The sequence below is a fragment of the Belonocnema kinseyi genome, chromosome 4 (assembly GCF_010883055.1).
Source record: "Belonocnema kinseyi isolate 2016_QV_RU_SX_M_011 chromosome 4, B_treatae_v1, whole genome shotgun sequence".
In the NCBI taxonomy this organism is placed as follows: domain Eukaryota; kingdom Metazoa; phylum Arthropoda; class Insecta; order Hymenoptera; family Cynipidae; genus Belonocnema; species Belonocnema kinseyi.
Window position 1 is genome coordinate 66,822,031 of NC_046660.1, and position 12,558 is coordinate 66,834,588.

At 29.9% G+C, this 12,558-nt stretch overlaps 1 protein-coding gene across 1 annotated transcript in view; it reads right to left on the bottom strand.

Moving 5' to 3' along the window:
• Nucleotides 1-12,558, bottom strand: part of LOC117170934 — a 507,802-nt gene that overhangs the window by 462,195 nt on the left and 33,049 nt on the right. The gene's annotated exons all lie outside the window — the stretch shown is intronic.

Genomic DNA, 12,558 nt, shown 5'->3' on the forward strand with positions numbered 1-12,558 from the left:
ACAATATTAAAAATTAATCCCCCTGAGACGAGAGTGGGAGACAAGTCATCGTAATGAAGGGGTTCTAATGAAGGCACCCTCATTAGGATGCGTGTATATCTCGCTAGCAGAGAGCACAGTTCTTAAGGGATTTCCACCTTCCCTGTTCGGGACAGCTTCTACTTAATCGATAAAATGAACTTTTCTTTTTACCCTCCCCCCTTGATTTCGTCATCATTCTCCATTAATTTGGTATAAAATATATAACATAAGATAGCATAGATGTTGTAGAAGTACTAATTATAATAAAGTAATTTCAGAAGATAGTGTCATTTTGAATTTTTGGTCACTACTTCACTGAGAAAATGGCTGGTTCGACAAACTATTCAGTTAATAAGATACAACACTACTAGTTTATTAGTCGATACTGCTATTTCACTAGTTGGGGAAACCTTTCCATTAGTTGCAGCGACTATTCAGTTAGTACCGGCAACTAAGGAAATGGTCCTAGCTAATAAAATAGCACCATATCTTATAGACTACATCAACTCACGATTTTGTGTGTGTGTGTGTTCTCAAAAATAATTTAATATTAACCATCTCGTTTATGATCTTTGTTTATTATATTATATTTGAGGAATTGGTTTAGAAGAATATAGTTTTACATAAATTGGTGTTAGGATTTTCGCCAGATGAAATAATAATTAAAGTCGGATCACGTATTTTTTGTCTACTAGCTGTAGTTTAAGTTTATTGTGATGTTATTGAAACAAGTTTCGTCCGTCAACACCGGACCTCATTAGTTTGTAAGGATTAAAAATCCATCATAAGAAAAGAGACAGAACGTAGATTTAACAGTAGTAGTATATACAGTTTTTTTAAGATGACTAAGAGAATTTGTTTTAGCACACAAAACTAATTATATAAAAATAAACAATCCGTAGACAATTGAGAGAACTGTTTTCAATAATATTATTTCTATGAAAAACTCAATAATCACGAATCAATGCGTTTTAAATATTTAAAAATATTACTATTCAGACCTTTCTAACTTACTTTTACGTTTAGAATACTTTCTCAAAAAAGGCATATTCACTCCTATGTGAATAACTATGCTAAACTCCCAGATATTTCTATCCATCCGAGCTTGAGCGCGACGTCATGCTACAAAACTCAATATTCCAAAAATATTTTAGTAATTTTGTGATTCTATTATATTTCTTTTTAGTTGGGAAACTGTACTATTACAAGAAAATGTTACATTTGTCACGTCGTAAGTCAACAAAAACACTTGTAAAACACTGGCATTCACAATGCGCAAACGCGCTAATGGCCCGCGATTTATTCCACTGCGCATAAACTGAAGAGAACGGGTCTATTTCAAAGTTAGCTTATAAACTTATAATATTACATTAATAATAAATTATTCAAGGAAATTATCTACTTCTTAGATTCAGCACTGTAAAAAATGTTACTGAAAATACATTTATTCCTATAATATTTTCCTACGATTGTTGCCGGAAAATTATACGTCTCTTATAAATTGACAGTGGAAGGAATTTTACCATAACTGAATAAAATTTATAATAAATGTATAATTTTTCACAACAAGCATAGAAAATAAAAATACCAGTGATTTTTCTGGGAATTTCACAATAAAGTGTATTTGAAATAAAAATGTAATTTTGTAACGTTTATGTAAGCTTCCGACGATTACTGTTATTTTACACGCGCAGTGTAATTCATTTTACAACAACGCTGTGAAATTTCAACAACCTTTTAATTCCGCAGTTAAACGCTTGATGACGTCCCGCGTCTATCATCTAGATTTATTATACTTCTATTGCAATATATAACCTCCGAGCCACATGCCTAGAGGCATTGTCGGCATTCGGATATTTTAGAATTGAAATCGTAGTGCAATGTGTTTTATTCGAATACATTTTTACGCATGCTTGGTATGCTCGAGAAAGAAACGCAATTTTGAAGCTTATGGCTGAGTATGCTTATTGCATGTGCGCAACCTTCTGAATGACTTTTTACAGCAACAATGGAATTTCACAAAATGAATGTAAAATTAAATTCTTCCAAAACGATCGATACAACAAAAAGGGGCAGCCAATGAACGTTTCTTAACAAAAATAACCTGAATGTCGCGGTAGAGGTGGGGGCCCTTCCGGCTTTAAAATTATCGAATCTTTACGTTTTGCGACCCTTAAAAAAAGCGAGACTACACTGCCTTTTATTTTGATATAATATTTATTATGATGGCTACAAATGATCGCTATTTTGAATTAAAAATGATATAATTCATAACGTCGGATTTTGAATTTGTGCAATTACGAACACTTAAAAAATATAATCCATCAAGTTTGAATGTTGATAATTTAAAAAATTTTAATCACAAGCAATAAATATTAATTATTTCAGAAATAAATAACATTATTTAAAATAAAAAATAACATTTATACTAAAAGTACAACATTTAAAAATTTTAATATTAATTTCTCATTTTTTTTATTTTTAAATTAATTTTTAGGTTTTAATTCTATTTCTGAAACTCCTTCAATAACCGTATAATTGTTTTTAAAAAGAAAATTTTATTATTCTTCATTCACTTAGTGTAAATTCTTTTAAAATTTTAAAAAATTTCCATACATGTTGGAACCAAATAGTCGGGTAAAAAATTTCAAACCCTTAAAAGTAAAAGGGGAAACAGAATTATTCCAAATAAATTCTTTTATTTTAAATGGTCCAGTTTGCAATTGTTCCTATTGATCGTTCCTAATCTTGTCTTATTCTTAGAAAAACGCATCTTTAAAATAGTGAAATTAATTTAAATTTTCCAGCACGCATAAAATCTGAAAAAACTGATTTTATAATTTGAAAGTCTACAATTTTTATTCTTCAATTTTAGGGTCTTTTAATAGAAAATTACTCAATTCAAATATTAAATAATAGTGTTTTGCGTTTTACCTCAAAGTAAAATATACTACTAATACTTCAAAGATAGGGAAGAATAAAAATTAACCTAAAGACCATATATATATATAAGATACTTTCCAAAATCTGAGGAATCATTTTACAAGAGATACAGCAGTTCTAATGAATTAAGAATTTTCTTTTAAAAAACTAATCTCTTGAGACAGGATTTAAAAGAATCGTTAAAAATATTTCATCTGAACTAAAAATTGCTAGTTCATGGATACTATGCTTCTCCAAGTTTTCTAGTGACATTTTCCATTTTGTGTATTCAGATTACTCAATATATATGTTTAGAAATGTGTTTTAGCTGAATTTCTAAGTTTACGAGAACTTCCTATCCCAATTACGAAAGCGTAATAATGTATTATATCCATGACGTATGTACCCAGTAGGTACATGTTTTGCACACCAACCACGTGATATACTAAAACACACATTAATGTGGTGTATGCAGCTATAAACGTGGTTTACTTCCAAAGATAGATTACACCTTAGTATATAGTTATGTTTAATATACAGTGCTTCCAATTTCAGAAGGGGTTAAAGACCTTTTAAAGTGAATCAAGGTTGTATACATCGTTATCATTCGGATTTCTTGATTTATAATTCGGAAAAGAGGATGGAAAGATTTATCTTGGAATTCTTCTGTGGAAAAAAGAGAACGTCAATATATTTGTAACCATTTTGTTAAATGTAGGTAGCAGCAGAGACAGACCTTTATATAAGGATCAAATCATTTCGCTTTGGGATTCGAAATCCACGCCATCGAGCCTATTCGACGGCCGTACTGAAATATGAACCAAGCATGTTACCAGCTGAGCCACGCGTCATTGCCAATACATTTTTATTTATCATTTTGAAGACAATAAGGAAATTTAGTTTTCTGACGTCGGAAATAAATAAAAAGAAAAACGCCATTACCTTAAATAATAATGGAATAACTGAATTCACTTGAAGTAACTGAAAGTATACCTATTAAAATTTTGTTGTCAATAGTAACTAATTTCTCACCCAAACAGTAACTCACGTGCATTCATAATGTGACTAATGTTCTTTTGAATTCGAAAGTATTTTATTCTGAAAATTTCAAAACAATTCATGTCAAATGTAATATAATTCTAACGAACGAGAAAAAATGAAAAAGTTCTATTCATTTCACTAAAATTGATGTGAATTTAGAGGCATTTAGATGAAACAAGAATTCCATAAAATTAAAAAAAAATTTTAATTAAATTAAAAATAATTCGAAAACATGAAAAAATGTATTGAATTTATGAAGTTTGAAATGTATTAGAAAACTTCAAGGTAATGCAAAAGAATGTGATGAAATTCCGGAGACATCAATATTATTTTTAAAGAGCGCAAGAAAAATTTTTAAAAAAATTTTAAAAAAAACATGATTGAATTCAGGGTGAATTCCAAATGAATTCTAATGAATTATAAAAAATATTTTAAAATCTCTTCAACTCTTCGATACGTTACGAAATCCCTCACATCTTGTGAATGAATCCCTTGAAATACATTACAAGGTTATAAAATCCCGTGAAAACCGTGAAATTCTATAAAATTGGTTGATATTTCATGAAATCCTACCAAATTTGTTGAAATGCCTAAAGTGATTTGAAAATCCATTCAAATCATCGTAAAACTTATAGAATCCCTTGTCCTCGACTTAAATATCTTAAACCCTTATATGTATTATAAAATCGTTTTATATCTTCTGAAATTCTAGGAAATTCTTTACAAATGTATGAAGATTTTCTATACCCCTTAAAATCAATAAATCCTTGTAAATCCATTGAAATTTCTCAAATCTTTTGAAAAAGCCGTAGAATCTTTCAAAACATCCTAAAATATTTCAAATTGATTAAAAATTCTTTAGAATCTTTGAGAATACCCTAAAATATTTCGAACCCTTTAAAAGAACTTGAAAATGTTTAAAGCTGTTAAACATTTTTTCTAATTTTTTTAAATATTTAAAAATATTGCAAATCCTTTGAAATCTTTTAAGACCCTTTAAAACTTATTGAAGCTCTTCAGAATTGTTTAAATTCTAAAAAATAGCCTAAAATCTTTTAAAATCCATTTTAATATATTCATATGGCTTACGTCTATTAAAAATATCTCAAGATACTTTTGATTTTTTTAAATCTCTTAAAAATTCTTTGAAATTTTAAAAATACCCTAAAATTTTCTAAATTATTTTAAATCCCTTCAAATTATGCAATCAATTGCAAATAGCTTGAACTGTTTTAAAATATTCTAAAATCTTTTAAATTCTTTAATAATTGAAGTGATACCTTGAAATACATGGAAATATTCTAAATCCTACTAGATCCCTCAATTCTTATAAAAATTTGAGGAAAATTAAAATACTCTTCAAAAATCTTCATATATTTTCCGAAATACAAGGAAATTTTTTAGAACCCCGTGAAATTTTGTCTTAGAAATTCCCAGAAAATATTTTAATCTATTTAAAATACCTCGGTATTTTTAAAATACACTAACAAATTTTAAAAGAATTTAAGAATTAAAATTTAGAAACAGAAAAATATGAAATTAATATTGGTTAACCCAGAGATTAATGTATTGAAAGAAAAGTGACCAAGTGATCCTTTAATTTTAAAAAGTGCCTATAGTGACTTTATCTGTGAAAAGTCACTTAAAAAATGACTTAAAAAGTGATTTGAGAGAAAATGACAAAATGTGACTATGTGGCAGCCCTGATTTTTCTTAGTAGTTACTTAAAGTGCTTCTCACAGATACAAAAAGAATTAATATTGCATTATTACGAATACCGAATATACAATATTTTCTTGGTCTAAAAAAATTTCTTGTCTGAAGAAAATAAACTAAATTGAAAAAACTCGATTTTCTTTATTAAAGCACATTTTTCTGAGGCAACATAGATTTTCTTGGATCATAAAAATATTGTATCGTCCGTATTCGTAAGAATTGTCTTTAAAATGTTTCGAGACAACGTTTCCTCCGAATGTTCCCTTAAAAAAAATGCTATGACTTTTCCCTGATTTTCAGGTTTTACCTGACCTACGGCTGCCCTGTTCTAACTTAGAAATCTTAAAGTTTCTTACAACCCTGCGATGTTTATCAATACAAACAATAAATCGAAATCTAACCAATTGGATGCACGCGGTCGAGTAGTTTAGAGTTTCGCCGATGGGGGCAGTTAATGAGATAACGAGGGGTGAAATGTTATCACATGATGCGCTAGAGGAAGGTTGGGAAAAGGGTGAGATACGCTGACAAGCGAGCCCCATGGCGCAAGTATATCACGAGCTTGTAGTTATGTTTCAGCGCGGTTGGGCAACGGATATTCAACGTTACTGCCCGACGGATGTTGCTGCAGGCTTCCTAGGTAGATGGAAGGGGTTTGATATTAATTGGCTTCCGATCTACATCCTCTCGATACACAAAACTCTCCCACACCCATAGCTAATCGGCGCAAACCGAATCCGTGAAAATTAAGGGATCAGTCCGGATTATGAGAGCATCGCCGCTGCTGCCACTCTTCTCCACCCGTCCAACGTTTAATTTCAACGTTTTCAAATACAGAGGGAAATCTGAATTTAAAACGTGATGTACAAGCATCAGGTACTCTCTACATTTTTATCTTGTTTTCCCTTTATAAAGTTTTTGCTCGCCCTTGTAAATTAGAAGTGAGTTTTTGCTATGTCTGACTTTAGATTTTTCATGACATGCTCAGAAAGTTTATTTAGTTTCAGTGACCTGGGAACTCTTTTGATAGGGACGACCTCACTATAGTGGATAGGAAAAATGTGTAAAATGCAACAAAACCAATGTATGACATTTATTAGAGAACTATGGAAAGTTAAAACCGTTAAACTCCACTTTTAAGCGGAATTGAGTTTCGTACAGAAAACACATTTTTATGATTATATACAGGTGTTACATTGAAGAAAATGCAGGTTTAATTCCATAATCTGATTAACTAAAAACTGTAAGATATTTTAAAAATCTAGATTTTTAAGTCCTTAACTTTAGAGTGTTAAGAATAAAAGGCCTTGAGTTGTTTTTTCAAATAATTAGATTAAAGTTGAAGTATTATATTATGAATATTATACTATTAATAATATGTAAGTATTAACAAAAGTATTATTTTTTCAGGTATAATTTTTCGAGATGCGGAGCCTTTCAAGTATTTAGCATTGCAGTTTTCAACGAGTTCTAGCCCAAAACCCCTTTAAAGTATTGCATGATTTAAAAATATATATTTTGAGGGGTCTCTTAAACCCTTCACTGTGTAGACTGGAAATCACAAAGTGGGCTCAAAATCTGTGGTTTTTTCAACTAGCTAGACCGAAATTGCGAAAAAATGTAATGATTTGACAGATTTAGATAAAAATTGGCATAAGGGGGTTATTTTGATCGCTGCATGTGAATTCAAGGTCAAAATTCGAATTTTCGAATACTCTGATCCAATATGGCGACCAAAAATTTTGAAAAATCCAATGAGTTCGGATTTGGATGGAAATTGGCACCAGGGGGTTATTTGGGGCTCTGAATACGAATTCAATGTCAAAAAACGAAATTTTGAAATTTCTGATCCAATGTTGACCACTAAAAATTTTGTAAAAACCAATAAGTTTGCGAATTTGGATGAAAATTAGTACAAGCAGGTTATTTGGATCGCTGAAGACGCAATTCAGGTCCAAATTTTTAATTTCTAAAAAGCTGATCCAATGTGGCGATGATTTGACGTCGTAAGTCCCCCATGACAATGGCTAATAGATTTTTTAATGTGAAGCCATATTCATTTTTACCGCTATAAAGATCTCTATAGTATCAATTTTCATCCAAATCCGCCAAATCATTGAGTTCTTAAAAACTTTTGGTGGCCATATTGGATCCGCCATTTTGAATTTTGGAATTATGGTACCATATTCGGATTCAGAGATCTAATAAAACTTCAACACAGCAAGTTTCGTGACAATCGGCCATTTTTACGTGATTTCTGTGCGCTATATTTCATCTACCATTTTGAATTTTAGATTTCGGATGCCAAATGCGGATTCAGACATTCAAATAACCTCATAGTCCAATTTTCAATGAAATCTGTCATTTCATTAGAGATTTTTCTTCATGACGCGCATACACGTCATCCGCAGTGAAGATAATTTTGGAATTTTGGAAAAATCGTGGAAAAAATCGCTTTTTTCATTTTAACTGTTGTTGCTAATGGATAATCTTATTTTATAATACGTTTTCTGTTTTGTTTTTAGCAAAATCTAACACTCACCTATTTTGCAGAATTTAAAAATATATATTCAGAACTCTTTAGCCCCATTTTGCAAAAAATTGATAATATTAACTATCACCGTTAATGGATTATTTTAATTTGGCACACATTTATTTTATTCTTTTTAATTTCAAACTAAAAATACGCTTGAGAGACCCCTCAATATAGTTTGTTTAATTCTCTCGAAAATCTCGGTGATGTATTTCAACAAAAATAAAACAACAGATTTATTTCAAAGTAAAATAATCGATTAACAGCAAGAATGAAAATAAAATGAGATTTTTTGGCGAAGATAGGCTTGAAATGTCCCTAAAAGTTTTTTTCTCAATTTCAGTGAAAATTAAGGGGACATTTTGGAACAAAAAGGAACCATTTTTACGGAAGGCATTTCAGATGAAAAGAAAGGATTTTCTTAAGATGACTCTAATAAGTATACAATGATCAAGCGTTTAATAATAAATGTTTTTTCAGTCCACATAAATATCTGCCTGTATCAAAACGGCACTTTTCATATATAAAATTAATAACGATTTTCATTTAATTATGAAATACATTTCTTAGTGGTAAAAGTTTTTAGGATCAATTTTTAAATTTTAGATTTTGTTTTCCTGAGATTAGTGAAAATGCTGAAAAGAAATTTGATATAAATAAATATAAATCAAGTGCTAAGCGTTACTTTTCCAAAAGAAAAAATTTATTTATTTTTGTATTACAATTTAAAAAAATTTTAAGCACGCTCGAAAAAATGTCCTGACATGAAAAAAATTCCCAGTTCTGACTTTCACTATCCAAACTCCCTGACATTTATGTCAATTACTTATTTTCCGTTGTAAAAAATGTATAAATAATTATATCACATTATTTCCTTAACGATTTACTGTATTCTTTTCATTCTAATCTTATAGAATATTAAACCGCCCTACTCTATTGAAATGTCCATGAAATTATAAAATGCTTCTGTAGTGCCACCCATTTTTTGACATAGTGGTCTATAAACAGTCCCTCCAAACCGCAACAATAAAAAATTATGTGGAAAATTCTTCACCTGAAAAGGTTTCTTGTCTCTTTTGTAAAATAAGGTTTAATAGAGTTAGGCAGTTTTATTTTTCCATAATGCAATTTATTTCAATACAACTTTTATAAATTTTATAATAGATGACCCCTTTATTAGAATAAGAATGGTATTAACGAATCGTTTCCTATAGATATCTCTATTATATTGGGTGATACAAGAGTGACTATAGTATAAGGGTGGTGGAAGGGTGGCGTACCATATAATATAGTAGGATAACCGCGAGTATAATGGGTCCTTTAGCGTATATATGCGATCCGATATGCTTCCCGCAGAATTTTCCGATAATTAAGTGTCGTTTCGGAAAATTATTTGACGTCACCTGGGAAAATTATTTGGTGCCGAAAGAGGGGAGAAAGTAGGAAAGCGGAAATGATTAGGCGAGAGGAAATCTTATTAGCTGTTCGACAGACAAGCTTTCCTTAAATCCCCTTACCCAACCCCTTTCCCAGTGAACATTGAACCTCCAGCCCCACGATTATCCTCTGGAAAACCTTTGTTACAACTTGGTGCTGTCGAGCTAACGATAAGTACCTAAAAACTACTTTCTTGCATTTGCAATAAGAACCAACAGACGTAGCTAATCGTAATTGAGCCACTCTTCAGGAAAATGGTTCGAGTGGATCAAAACCGTTTTTCCATTGCTTTCTGAAACTTCTAACTTTTGGTAAGTTTGAAGTATAGTCTATTTTTAGGTTTTCATCAGACTTCATCGACCGAATTGCTCTTAAAACAGGGAAAGTAAGATGATTTTCACGAAAAAAAGGAACAAAAGGGAAATACATTCTTTCAAATTAAACTAATGTATACATATTATTTTTAAATTGATTTGGAGTCCTTAGGATTTTAAGTCGAAATATATTGCACTTTCAACAAAATAGAATTTTCACCAACAAAACATTAATTTTAGACCGAATAGTTGCATTTACAATAAAATAGTTCAGTATGCAAGCAAAACAAAAAATTCAGCCAAATAATTGAATTTTTAACAAAACGGTAGAATTTTCGAACATAAAAGATTCGAATTCGAGTGAAAACATTGGTATTTTCGAACGAAAACTTAAATTTTCTAGCCAAAAAGACTAATTTTCTAGAAGATAGTATAATATTCACAAGAAAAGTTCAACCTCAACCAAGAAAAATGTACTCAAAAATAATATACCAGAAAAGATTGATTTCCAATCCAAAAATATGCATTTTCTAACCAAAAAGACGAATTTTCAAAAAACAGTTGCAATTTCTACTAAAAAAGAAGACTTTTTATCCACACAGTTGAATTTTCAACAAAGGCAAATAAATTACCAATCAAACAGTTGCATTCACATATAATTAGTTTAATTGTAATTATTATCCTAGCATTTTCCATAAAATAATTGAGTTTTTAACAAACTAGTTAAATTTTTAACCAAATAATTGAATTTTCTGACTGCGAAATGTATTTTCAACAAAATATTTTAATTGTTAACTAGAAAAAATCAATGTTTAACCAAGTGGTTAAATTAAGAAAAATTTAATAAACGTTAAGCTTTAAATTAAATAACTTAATTTTCAACGAAAAATATTAATTTTCTACTAAGAAAGACTAATTTTAAAGAAAAAAACATTAATTTTTAGCCAATTAGTTAAATTTTTAACTAAAAGTTATCAATTTTGAACTAGAAATGCAGTGGTGAGATTTTCAATTTAAAAAAAAATGAATTCTCAACCAAGAAACAAAACAAACGAACTTTTAACCAAAAAAGTTTCATCTTCAATCAATAAATAATAAAAGACTTTTCTATTAAAAAGGATGAACGCTCAACCAAAAATAATTGGATTTTTTCGTTGGGTTCTATTAATTAAGTTCGCATTTAAACGAAAAAACGAGAAAATGGAGAAAAAGGAAACTTGCTTGAAAACAGGGCAAAAGCGGAGAATAAAGGAAGTCCGTAAAGTCAACATGTCAGAAAAAAGGTTAGTTTCTTGAAAACTGAGAAGAATATTTGTTTTGAATTAAGGAAACCGTTTCTTTAAGCTCATTTTTTCATTTAACCAGACCCAAGTTTAAGATAAATCTAATCATTTAAAATTAAACAAGAATGTTCAATTTCATCATAAAGTCATTAGTTTGTACCAACGAAATTTCTTTGAATTAAAGAAAAATAATCACTGGCCCTTAACCAATAAATTTTTTTATTGAACAACATTTTTTTAGTTCAACTACTCTTCTCAAACTCTTATCATTCAAGCCGCGTCTGACTATAAGTATCTGTGTTCACTGAATTTAAATTGTCAGTAGAAAATGCGATAACAGTTAGACGGTCTCTTCTAACCCTTGTCTGAAGGTCACAGTAGTGCAGCCACTGAATACACATTTTCAGTAAAAAAATCCAAACTGGTAACACAATGCATGTTTTTCTCAATCAAGTCTTCCCCTATGATTTCAGTCAGAAAATCCATCAGAAAAATCCAATTTGTTGAGGCAATATCTTCTTGTAAAATTCGTCCCAATCTGAACTTTTGTATCAACTGAATTTTAAGTTACAGTTGATAAATTCAACATAGCAAGACTTATATTCTTTGGAGAGAAGCTTTCTATTCTGTATCTACTGAATTGAAGAATCTAATAGAAAAATCCAGCCTTATAAAACCCAATACATTCTTTGTATATTCTCGTCCAACTATAAAGTTTCGTATCCACTGGATTGCGAAATCGCAGTAGAAAAATCAGTTGGGGTAAGACGGGGTATTTGTAAAATAATTACTCTTTTCCTGAATTGGAGAATTCAGAGCCTAAAATGATCTTAAAACTGTCGAAATAGAGAGACTTCGCACGAAAAGCAGGGTAATAAGAGAATAAATTCTTTTAAAGAAAATTAATATAGGCACAATATTGACTTTCTTATAAAACTTTTTAAGGTTCTGAGATTTTAAGTAGAAATATGTTGCATTTTTAAGAGAAAAAATTATAATTTCATCTCAAATCAGTTGAATTCAAAATAAATTCTTACCGAAATTACAGTACAAATAGTCTCTTTTCAGCTTCCCCTATTCATACCAAAAAGGCATAAATTCATTTTCAACCTAAGAATTAAGAATTTCCAAAAAAATCGTACAATTTTCAAGCAACAAAAAATGTCTGCCACGAGACAAATTTTTTACCGAAACGTCAAATGAAAAGAAGATTTTTTCAGGAAATCAAAAGTTAAATTTTCAACAAAAAAGGTGTTTTCTATAAAAAAGATTAAAATTTCATTCCAAAGAA